General features: G+C 30.2%; 1 long non-coding RNA gene across 1 annotated transcript; it reads right to left on the bottom strand.

The window, feature by feature from the left end:
* Positions 1-5,976: 5,976 nt before the first annotated feature.
* LOC107917676 (uncharacterized) lies at positions 5,977-6,400 on the bottom strand. Its single transcript, XR_001689792.2, has 3 exons — positions 6,336-6,400; positions 6,137-6,221; positions 5,977-6,022 (listed from the first exon to the last, which is right to left on the bottom strand). It is a non-coding gene; the product is annotated as an uncharacterized lncRNA (long non-coding RNA).
* Between the last annotated feature and the right edge of the window lie 5,826 nt (positions 6,401-12,226).

The following is a 12,226-nucleotide window of genomic DNA, read 5'->3' on the forward strand; positions in this document are numbered from 1 at the left end:
TAATATTGCCATTTGGCCCCTTTCCTAATCACAATAGGATTTTGGTTATCTTTTCAAACCTAATTAGAATTTCTTTTTCTCTTTCTTTAAATACATGCTTTTCATTTATTTCCTCTTTTCCTTTTTATAAAAATCTTCATCTTCTTTTGTTGGAAATTTTATATTTGATTCCCAAACTCGAATTCCTCCTTGTTCAATTCGTTCTTCGCATTATTTTAGTGTAACACAGTCAAAATCCGTTTCTAACGTGCCAAGATCGATAAGAATTCTTATTTTTAATTTCTAAAAATCCTAGCATTCTAAAATAAATAATGTTCTTGCCAATCTTTCAATCGATTTCGAATCTTTTACGAACTTTCCCGAAAATCTTTATAAATTTGATAAATCTTGAACATCAATAATAATTCTTGCGTTTCTGTTGATCGAAAGACTTATTATAGGTATTCCGGATCAGATTTGGACATTAGGATCGTCACTCGAGCCCTGAAAGTCAGGTATGTGTTCTATTATAAGAAAATATAAGCAAAATCGAACCCAACCTAGACCGCACAGCCTGCCACACAAGCATGTGGGCAGCTCGTATGGACCACATGACTATATACCACTAAAATCCTATGATTTTCACTTCTCACACGACCTGGCCAGACGTCTGTCTCCCTTATAGCTTAATTTTTGTATTTTCCACACGGCTTGAGCCATCCCACATGGCCATATGCCCCTGTTTATTAAATTTTATAATTTTGCCCATAATTTTATGTTTTGTGCAGATTAGTCCCTGAATGGTCCCCAAACTATTTTTAGTGCATTAATTTATGCAAATAAGTCCTTAATAGTATGAATTATGCTAGAATTCATGATTAGATTGACTGAAATCAGATGATATTTATATGTATTTGCATGATTTGTGAAAATACTTATGTCTTTTGTATCGGTATTTGTAATTGAACGTATGGAGTGTCTTATATCATTAAATCGATCATAGAAAACATGACTTCAGCTACTAAGATTGAGTTGTCACAAGCATATTAATTGCTACTGAATCGAACTGATATGAGCATATTGTTTACCACTGTATTGTTTCGTTAAAGGCATATTAAATGCTACTGTATTGATCTATTATATGCATATTAATTGCTACCATATGAAGTTGTTATGAACATATATACCATAATGCATTGCATGGGGTGGAATGTTATGAATGGAGAAAGTATCTAGCAGTTTATCTGCAAAATAAAAATGGTTGTGCAAGTCACAAGCCATGCAACAATTTTTATCTGCAAATTGTTATGTTTTCACAGCCAGAGATGGATTCCATCCACGGGGTATTGATGTGTACCCATAGCCATAGCAAATCCTATCTACGAAAGTACTTGCTGTGTATCCACAGCCAAAAGTAAATTCCATTTGCAATATTTCACTGTATATCCACAGTCATGTGACGACTTTCATCCACAATACTATTGTGTTGATTGTAACTTATGGCAGTTGTCATCTACGAACTAGTAGTGATTTAGCCAAAAAAGTCGTGTGTTGGTGGATAGAGTTCTGAGGAACTCCCAATGTAGTGTGTAGCGGTGGGCTAGGATTTTTCTAACAAACCAAAACCGTATGGCATTCATACAAATATGTGCATACAAAACTGTGATTTTTGAGATGATACATATATATACATATGTACACTGCTGTGTGACTTGAAATATTGATATGTTTGAAATTACTATAGAGAATTGTTCGATAAACAACGTTTCTATATGATTAATCGTTACACAAATTATTCTTGTTTTGAGTTAATTTGAAAAGAAAAATGATATTCTGAATTATTTTCCGATTATGATTATTTTGAATTCTGGGAAATTTATAGTGAAGTGTTTAATGTGAAAAACCGTTAATCTGGAGTGTTTGTGATTGTGTTTATTTTTGAAATTATTAAAGTGCTTTGTCTACTATTTTGTTTTGGCTTCCTTGTGATGGAACTCACACCAAGCTTTCATAGCTCACTCTTTTCCTTGTTTTCATATAACCACAAGTATAAGACGCGGACTCGACATTTAAAGGGTTCGGCTTGGAATATTGATTTTTATATAAAAGTATTTTAAACTAACTATTTGATAATTCTGGTTATTGAAACTATATTATCATTGTGGCATGAGACTTAGTTTATGGTATTTTCTTAGGCAAACATGACAATTAAATCATTTAGGCTATTAGAGTAGGAATTTTATTTAATTATGCGTGAAACATGGTTTTTATTAAAATTACATTAATATCACTTTTCTGCTACGAAATTGTAAATGTGTTTTGTTAAGAAAGTATTTCGAATTTCCAACTAAGTTTTCAATTGAAGATGCAAAACTTAATCGTTTTTCTTAAATTCAGAAAGGAGACCAAAATTTTCTTCTAAAATAAATAAATGTTTAAAATCAACAACTTTTAAAACTTTGATAATTCTGTCAGGCCGTTCCGATGGCTGATGTAATCTCCCGAATTCGGGTTTAACATCTAGGTTAGATTGGGGAGGTTACAACATTTTTGGTGCATTATAAAGAGTTTTTTTTTATAATGTATATAAAACTAGAAATCAACTTTTGCTAAGAAAACCCTAAAATCAATCATTTTGGAAATAAAATTGCAACTTTTAGTAAAAAGAAGATAACACGCTAAGTTTTCCTTCAAAAAATAAACAAAAGTTTTACAATGACTGTTTTATAACTCTGATAATCTTAATAAGCCATTCCAGTGGCCAATGTAATCTTTCGAATTCGGTCTTAACGTCAAGGTCAGGTTTGAGGGGTTACAAAAATATTAAAAATAAAAAAAATGGTTCAACCATTAGATATTCGTAGGTCAACCAGTCTAATGGCTTTCTCCAGATCGATACCCTTACTGATTTTTGTGTAATCAGTCCACCTGACTGATCCGGACCAGTTCTAGTTTTTTTTATAATTTTTATAAGTTTATATCAATTTTAATACTTTTTATGATTTTTATAGAATTTTAATATGTTTTTATAAAATTTTAAACATTTTAAACATTTTTATTAATTTTGTAATTTTTAATAATTTATTATTTTTTATATATTTTTATAATATTTATTTTTTTATAAGTTTATATCAATTTTCATATATTTTAATATTTAATATATTTTATATGATTTTTTCCGATGTTTTATAATTTCTATGACTTTTTAATCTTTTTATGAAAAAAATATTAGATTAAACTAGAAGCCACCACATGTTATTATCAAATTGGCCTACCAATTTATATTAACGATCAATGCGATAAATGATAAAAATCGTTAATTATTTAATTAATTGTGGAGATTTAATTGAGTGCAAACTTAATTCAGTAGTTTAATTAATTTTTTGTTTTTTACATTTTCTTAATTTCTACTTTAAGCATTTACCCTTATATATATACACACATATTATAAATTAAACCTGAGATCTGTTTGGTAGATTTATTAGGTAATTTCATTTTAATAATACTATTATTCATCATATAATTCACATTGTAGCTGGTATTTGACTTAAATATGCCGAAGTTTTCTTATACTCTTTTTAAATCTAAATTTTGATTTTTATATTTTGATTTTCAAACTTTGAGTTCTTTTTTTTTATTATTTAAAATTTTTGGTTCTTCTGTTGATTTTGTGATTAAAATTATTAAAAAATAAAATAATTATTTTAACTCTCAACATTTATAATTTTTTTATCAATTTAATCGTTACTCCTTAAAAGTACATAAACTATTGCAAAAAAATATTTTAAAATTAAAAGCTTTCATGTTTTTAATGAAAAATACAAAAATGTGAAAATTTTAAAAATCAGCTAATTTTAAAAAATAAAAATATTTAAAAAAATTAAATATTTTAAAAATATATAAAATTAAAAATTTCAAAAAAAAAAAGTGTTATTTGTTCTCTAAATGGTAACAAGGTGTATCTAAACTTTAAGCAATTTATTTGGTCCATATTAAATCAAATTTGAAACAAATTTTTAATTTTATATAAGATTAAGTAAATTTAATTCTAAAATATATAAAATATTGGTATAAAATAATTTTTAAATAATAATATAGATTATGAGTTGGTTCATAGTTTATATATTATTATTTGAATTTATTTTGAATCGATTCAGAATGTGAACAAGTTTATGAACTTTTTATGTAACACCCCAAACCCGACCCAGACGTTATGACCGAATCTGATGTGCCACATTGAAGTTAAAAACCCATGTTTCGTTTTAGTGCTTTAAAAACTGACTTTTGTTAAGCTAACAAAGTGAATGGGAGCTGGGCACCAGGTAGGAATCCGTAACAGAGGAGGTGAGCCATGAAGGTTGCTTAAGTACCAAGCTCTTTGATTGGATCCAATCCTAGACATGCCCACAACCATAGCCACACTTTGTTATATCGAGTTTAAGTTTGTTTAAGTGGACGTCTTTGATAAATCGATTAATCGTGGTGTTGTGATATTTTGAAATCAAATATTGTTTTGAAATCACGTCCTAAGTCTAGCCCCTTTTGAATAATTATCAACCAATTTTAAAGTTATTAAAAATAAAATAATCCCAAAAAGAAATAAAAGAAAAGTTAAAAATTGCCTTATTACAACCCAAAAATAAATAATAAAGGAAATTTAATGAAAACCAACGCTTATTTAAAAGCCCAAAGACGATCACCGTGGCTACTCTAAATCCTCTCAGGCCCAAGTCCCCACATCTAAGCTCACCTGCAAGATTAAGGAAAGGGGGGTGAGTTTGGAAACTCAGTGTGCAACAAGCCCCTTTCAGAGCCCAAAACAATAACAGTCTGTTGGGCCTAAACCCAAATCCAATCTCAACATGTACTGGGCCGTAGCCCTTTTCATATTTCATTTTTCATAACATTGGGCCGAAGCCTTTTCATATTTCATATTACTGGGCCGAAGCCTTTACTGTAAACGGTATGGCCCATAGGCCCATTTCAATATCACATATAATGCCAATGAAAGAATGCAAGCCCAATTGGGGAGACTACTCAACCCACTATCCGCTACTCTCCACCCGTACCAACCAACACACCATGTGGGGATTAACTCGACCCACCCCGCCATAACTCTCCACTGGCAGCATAGCTGCTTTATCATATAACTGGAGGCCTAGCCTCTTTTAGTAACTAGGGAAAAAGCCCTTTTTATAACTGGGGCATAAGCCCTTTATCATAACTGGGGCATAAGCCCTTTATCATAACTGGGGCATAAGCCCTTTAATAACTGGGGCATAAGCCCTTTAATAACTAGGGCATAAGCCCTTTTGCACTTCCTCCATCCATATAAAAACCCAACCCAATGCATTTATGAACATCTCATGTGCATATCATACATATCATGTGCATATCATACATGTCATGTGCATATCATACATATCATGTTTATCAAAATCTCATGCATTAAGTTCATATATAAACCCTAAGGGTATAATGGTCATTTTTACCTAGGGGCAAAATGGTCATTTTCATATTATAAGGGTAATTCTGTAATTTTACCGAAAATTAGGGATTTTTCCATGTTCATCATCAGTTACTAACTATTCATTTGTTTAACCGCATTTCTAGCCCACTTTTAACGAAACCGAGTTATTAGGCCTACAACCCCTAATGGGCCCTACCTAGCTGATTTTGTTATCTAAGCCCATTTAGCCTATATCCATAATAGTATTAATAGTCTTAACAGGCAATTTAATAGATTTCCGTTTTCTATCAATTTTACCCAAATGGGCTCGAAAGCCTATTGGGCCCTATTTCAGCCCCTCGAGGCCTAACTTACCTTGAACGCCAAAAACACGTCCTTACCGTTTCCATTGTTCCCGATCATCATCTCATCGATTCTAACTAACTAGTGAGCGTTCGCTTGCTCACAAGTCCTCGAAATGCCAGAATTTCGGTATTTCGACTTTTCGGCATTTATCACTTTAAGCTATGAAAAAGGGTTCGTTACACACCTGATTTGCGATATTCCTTGACGAGATCTCCTATGCAATTTCTCCTATAATCAACCACTTATAGATTAGACCATGTTATTATTAAACCAAATCGAAAACTACCTATTATCATCACTTACACATTCGGCCACCATCCACAATGGCCCTTGGGTTCATACCTTTGCCGAAGTTGATGACTAGATTTAGTCACTCCGATGATCCAAGATTTTTACACACTCCTCGATCGGTAGCCTTTAATCCTCACTACCACCAACAAACCAAATAACACCAAAAACATTTTTAGCCTTAGTCGACAGAGGGGTTTTTAGCTTTTCTTAAACCACAAGATACAAATGGAAAGAAGGTTCGAATACTTACCAAGAGATCTACTCGTTGAAGAACGTTCCAAATACCTTCCTACCCCATATCCGTTGTGAATCCAACTTAAACGTGCGTAGAAAATAGATCTAAATATTAATTCCCGAATCACTAAAATATGAAGCTTTCAGCTTTTCAGCAAATATTAATCTAAGCTATTACGAGGGTTAGTACACACCTGTTACGGGTTGAAGTTGAAACGTTTCCATAATCAATCACCTACGATAACCACCACCTGTCACTCAAACTCAACTATTCCAATATCAATATATGTAAATCCTAAGCACATCAGTCATACGAAACATAAGGGCATATTCGTCATTTTACCATACAGGGGTATTACGGTCACTTTACCCTACAGGGGCTTTACGGTCTTTTTACCTAATAGGGGTATTTTAGTCATTTCATCCTACAAGGGTGTTTTGCTAAATCTACAAACTAAGGGTATTTCAGTAATTTTGTAAACCAATGGTATTTCTATAATTTTTAAAAAGTCAAGGGTATTCCTGTAACTTTGTAAATCAAGGGTATTTTGGTAATTTTATAAATTAAGGGTATTTCGGTAATTTCACAAACTAAGGGTATTTTGGTAATTTTACAAACTAGGGGTATTTTGGTAATTTTACAAACTAGGGGTATTTTGGTAATTTTACAAACTAAGGGTATTTTAGTAATTTTGTAAATCGAGGGTAAAACAGCAATTCTGTAAATCAAGGGTAAAATAGTAATTCTATAAATCGAGGGTAAAACGGTAATTCTGTAAATCGAGGGTAAAACGGTAATTATGTAAATTAGGGGTAAAACGGTAATTATGTAAATCGGGGGTACTTTGGTAATTTTACAAGTCGAAGGTATTTCAGTAATTTTACAAACCGAGGGTATTTCAATATTTTTACAAACTAAGGGTATTTCAGTAATTTTAGTAAACTAAAGTATTCTAAACATGGATAACAATACTAATGGCTCTAAAGCCCATTCTCGGCCCAAATGGGCCCACACGCTCGTGTGGCCCTTTTAGCCCAAATCTAGCCACAAATATTAGATTCACCTAGCCTAGCCCAATATTTACTACACAATCAAACAACTTATCCAATTAGGCCTGTAGGCCCACATGACCCCTTTCGACCCATCGCGGCCCGAAGTAGCAATCCTACAGCTAGAGTAGTAAGAAATACACACCTGATAGGAGACTGGAGTTAATCCACACTCCGAGCACTCTTAGCCGACGCCCAACCCAAACAAGCACGCCATACAGCGAAAGGGATCAGCCAAGAAAGGTACATTTACTCTCCTCATGGTTCCCTCTATTTAAAGCCAGCTTCACAATCACTCTTATATTAGCTTCCTGATGTGGGATCCCTCAAACATTAGAGTTTAAATTCAACACCAACTCTTGCCGCCCACTGTTAGCAAAATAAATGCTCTTTGCTTGCCATGGGATTCGAACCTATGCCTCCTCTTAAATGCTCCATACGCTACTTGCCACTAAGCCACAAGGCTTTTTGTGTTATATTTTATCCCCAATTAATTATAAGGTCTAAAGGCCAAAGTCCAGGTTCCTTTTAAAAACCCAAAATAAATTGCAAGAGCCAAGGCTTGAACCGAGGCTCCCATACAACCTTAATGACGCCACAACCACTAGACTACAAGCTTCCTTGTATCATTTATTTAACACAATAATTTAAAAACCCTCATCCAAGCATCCAGGTTTTTTTCACTTAATACCAAAATTTTTGCTAAAGCCCAAGTTTGAACCCAAGATTTCTCCAACACTTCTCAAAGCCATTAACCACTAAAGCAAACATTTAATTGTTTCATTTCATTGCACAATTAAATACCTATATACAACCTCCTTACGGACCCCCACTCAAGGCCCAATACTTCTAGGCTCAAATTCGGGGTGTTACATTTTACATTAAATAAAAAATATATTAAATTAATTTAAATTGATTTAAAGTTTTTGTCACTATTTAAAATTTATTTTATACTAATATTTTATATATTTTCTAATTAAATTTACATAAAAATATTTTTAATATTTATTTAATTTGATTTAAAAGAAATGTTAAGTTTAATTTAATATGTACCAACTATTAGTTCAAAGTTTAGATGAAGGTAGGAAATATCATGATTTTTGAATTTTTTTGAAAATCTTTATATTTTTTAAAACAATTGTTTAAAACAATTTTTTTTAAAATATTTATTTTTAACTTTATAAAGAGTTTAAATTCTCATATTTATTATTATTAAAATTAAGAATATTTTTTAATTTTTAAAACAAATTTTGCAATAATTTTTACTTTTTAAAAAAAGTAAGGATTAAATTAATTAACAATAAATTGCAGGGGTAAAAGTGTTATCTTACTTTTTTTTTTCTAACAGCAACGTCAATAATTTTAGCAGCAAAATCAAGGGAGTGGCCAACAGTTTTAAAAAAATACACGAATCTTTATTATATTTAAAACTTCATATGATATAATTAATCCATATAGGCATATCAATGGATACCATATTGTCTTATGGTTGGCTATAATATATTATTATAGGATCCACTTAACTACATAATGACCTAATTTTTAATGTTTAAATTTGAAATATATTTGTTGTAAAAATAAAAATTTGTGATGTTGGATATGGTTAAAACATAAAAGTAAAAATAATAAATAAATGTGTTTTGATAAATTATTGAAAATTTTCATTTTCAATGAAATTATTTAACATTTTAATTGTGTTTGATAATTATTTTAATTTTTACTTAATATAAAAATTTTAACAAAATAGTGTTGAATAAGATTAGCAAGTAATTAGTTAGTTATCAGTTAATGTAAAAAATATTACATTGATTTTATTTTATTAAAAAATTAAAATAAATTATAATTTTACTAAAAAACAAGATATTCAAATTAACATATTTATCTTTCATCTAAACTATTCAAAATAATATAAAACATTATATTGATAAGATTAAAATTAAAAAAAATTAATAGTTTTTTAAAAATTAATATTTACTTTATCATATAAAATAATTATATTTACTAATTTACTAAATAATTTTTTAATATAAATTCGGCACTTCTAAAATTTAATATGAGAATTTAATACTTATTTTTTTAACATATAAAATTTTAATTTATCAAACAAGCAGGATTATATATAAAGCCAATAAGAAGAAGACTAAACCCACATGTCACATGCAATATAACAAGGTAAGGACAGTAGAAAACTTAGGTTTTGTTTGGTAGGTTGACAAATACATATAATAATTGGAGGATGAAAGTTTCAAGGAAAAGAAGAGTAAAAACTTAGAAACCATAATATTTTTATTACATAGAAAAGATGGGAAAGTGAGATCAAATGCTTTTTCTTTTGCCATTAATTTTTATTTTTGTTGAAATTAGAGCGTTCATTGTGGGTAAGTTGGTAAAGATGAAATTTTTAACTTCATAATTAAAAAATAAGATGAATAATTACTATTATAACTTTTATAAATTAAAATAAAAATAATGTAAATATTGTAGAGAGTATGATTGTATACCAACCCAAATATTGTTTCTATGCGTTGAGTGGAAAACAAATATTTTTTGGATCAACAGAATTCTTCTGCCCGGCATTGAGCCTCCGACATGTGCTTCACCTTTACCTCTACATGTGTTTTACATTGGATCAAAGTTGGGGAAATAACACCTCCAATGAAATGCATTTTCTTTTTCTTCTTTACACAATTACAGTAAGGCACTTCAATAATAATAATAATAACTAGAAAATACACTTAAAAAGAACGAAGAAATAATTTAACTCTATACTAGATTCACACCAAAATTATAAATATATAAAAACTTATAAAAATATTAGAAATACAAAATATTTAAAATTTTATAGAAATATTCAAAAATAATTATAAAAATAATATATACTATAATAGAAAAATACTAAAAATATTTAATCAGTTATAGAAATATTAAAAATATAAACTTTAAAACATTATAGAAAAATTAATAAAAACTTATAATTATTATTAAAACTTATAAAAGCTCTAGTAAAATATAAAATAAGGAATAATATTTGGCACACTAATGGAGTTTTTAAACTCCACAAATAAAATCAGGGGTTGACAAGTGCCCTATAGGAATATAGTAAAAAAATAAAAAATAAAATTTTGAAAAATAGATAGACATGACAATTTTTAAGACTACTTGTGAAATAAAAAAAATACATTACTAGTGTGTTAAATACTGACCCATAAAATAATTATACAAATAATAAAAAGCATTTTAAAAATATTTAAAACTTTCTATAAACTAATTAAAATTATAAAAAAATCATAAAAACTTATAAAATAATAAATTATAAGAAGTTGTATATAAAACTAGTAAAATTTTCAAAACAATTTCTAATAAATTATTGAAAATTATAATGAAAATTAAACCTCTAAAATTAAAATGATCACGTGACATTATACCAACTATTAGATAATGAGAATAGTTAGAATATTTCATGCTCATATATGCTAATATTTGCAACCATTGGATAATAAAAGTTAGTTTTATAGTATCTAATCATACAAAAAATACTTTATATCATACAATACTTAGCAAACACTTTTCAAGCTCTAAACTACTGTATTGTATTTAAAAACTAGAAATTAAATTTTTTTAAAATAAAAAAAATATTTATCAATAAAAAGGAGAGAGTCCCACAAGTATCATTTTGTTTGTGAAAGATCGAGAACATTTTATTCAATATGAAAATAGCTCTAAGGATTTGATTCCCATTATTCAATGGTTAACTTGATATCATGTTGTTATTATGATTTTAGGGGTTGAAATGATTTTTTTTATGATTTCTATTTTTTATATATTTTTATAATTTATTAGAGTTTTTATATTATTTGTAAGTGTTATAGGCTAATTTTGGAACCCAAATACATCACATAAACCCAAATACAACCCCTATGCCCAAAACCCATAACCCATTTCAATACCCATTAGCCAATTCCATTTACAATTAAAACCCATTTATAACCCAGGACCCAATACAACAAATCCGATTGGCCCACTTACTACCCTAACCCACTAACCTAAACCCACCAGACCCACATACCACTAACCCACTAACTTAAACCAACTTAGCCCACCTAAACTAACCCAACGGAGGCCCAAACCCATTACAAATCCACAGACCCAAATCAGAAACAAAAAAACCTAAACCTAATCGCCCCTAGCCGAACCTACCCTCCTCCCCCACTTGCCCCTTATTACAGGCCATTTTTCCTGGCGCCCCCATGCCCTCTGACTCACCTGCTCCACCATCCCTCTGCACCTGCAAGAAATCAGAAAGGAGACGGGACAGAAACAATAGAAAATGGACAGAAAAGGGTTATAAAGCCCGAATCAAAGTGTTGGAAAAGGGGGTTCCTTTCCCTTTCTTCCTTTTTTCTTTGTAAACATCAAAAGGAATTTATAGACTTCAATAAACAGACAATAGTGGTTGTTCAAACAAACAAGGAGTAAATGAAAAGGTTGCATTTTTTCTCTTTATTTCTTTCGATTTTTGCATACATATATATATACACATTTCTTTATTTTTTATTTAATATAAACATAAAATATAGTACAAAAAAAGAATACAAAAAATAAGAAAAAAGTAGATATTTTACCTTTCCGGCCACCGTACACGGTAGCCGGCGCTGGCGCCGGCGAAGGTCCGGTAGCCGGACCAGTGACCGCCCTCCCTGGCTGGATCCCTTTTCTCTCCCCCTCTCTCTTCTTTTTTTTTCTTTCTCCCCTCTCAAATGTTTTTTTTTCTGAATTTTAGGCTATTTATAGCCTTTCAAAACGGTGCCGTTTTGGCATTAGAGTTCAGTGCTGAAACGGCGCCGTTTCACCTTGGAT

The sequence above is a fragment of the Gossypium hirsutum genome, chromosome A01 (assembly GCF_007990345.1).
Source record: "Gossypium hirsutum isolate 1008001.06 chromosome A01, Gossypium_hirsutum_v2.1, whole genome shotgun sequence".
Classification (NCBI taxonomy): domain Eukaryota; kingdom Viridiplantae; phylum Streptophyta; class Magnoliopsida; order Malvales; family Malvaceae; genus Gossypium; species Gossypium hirsutum.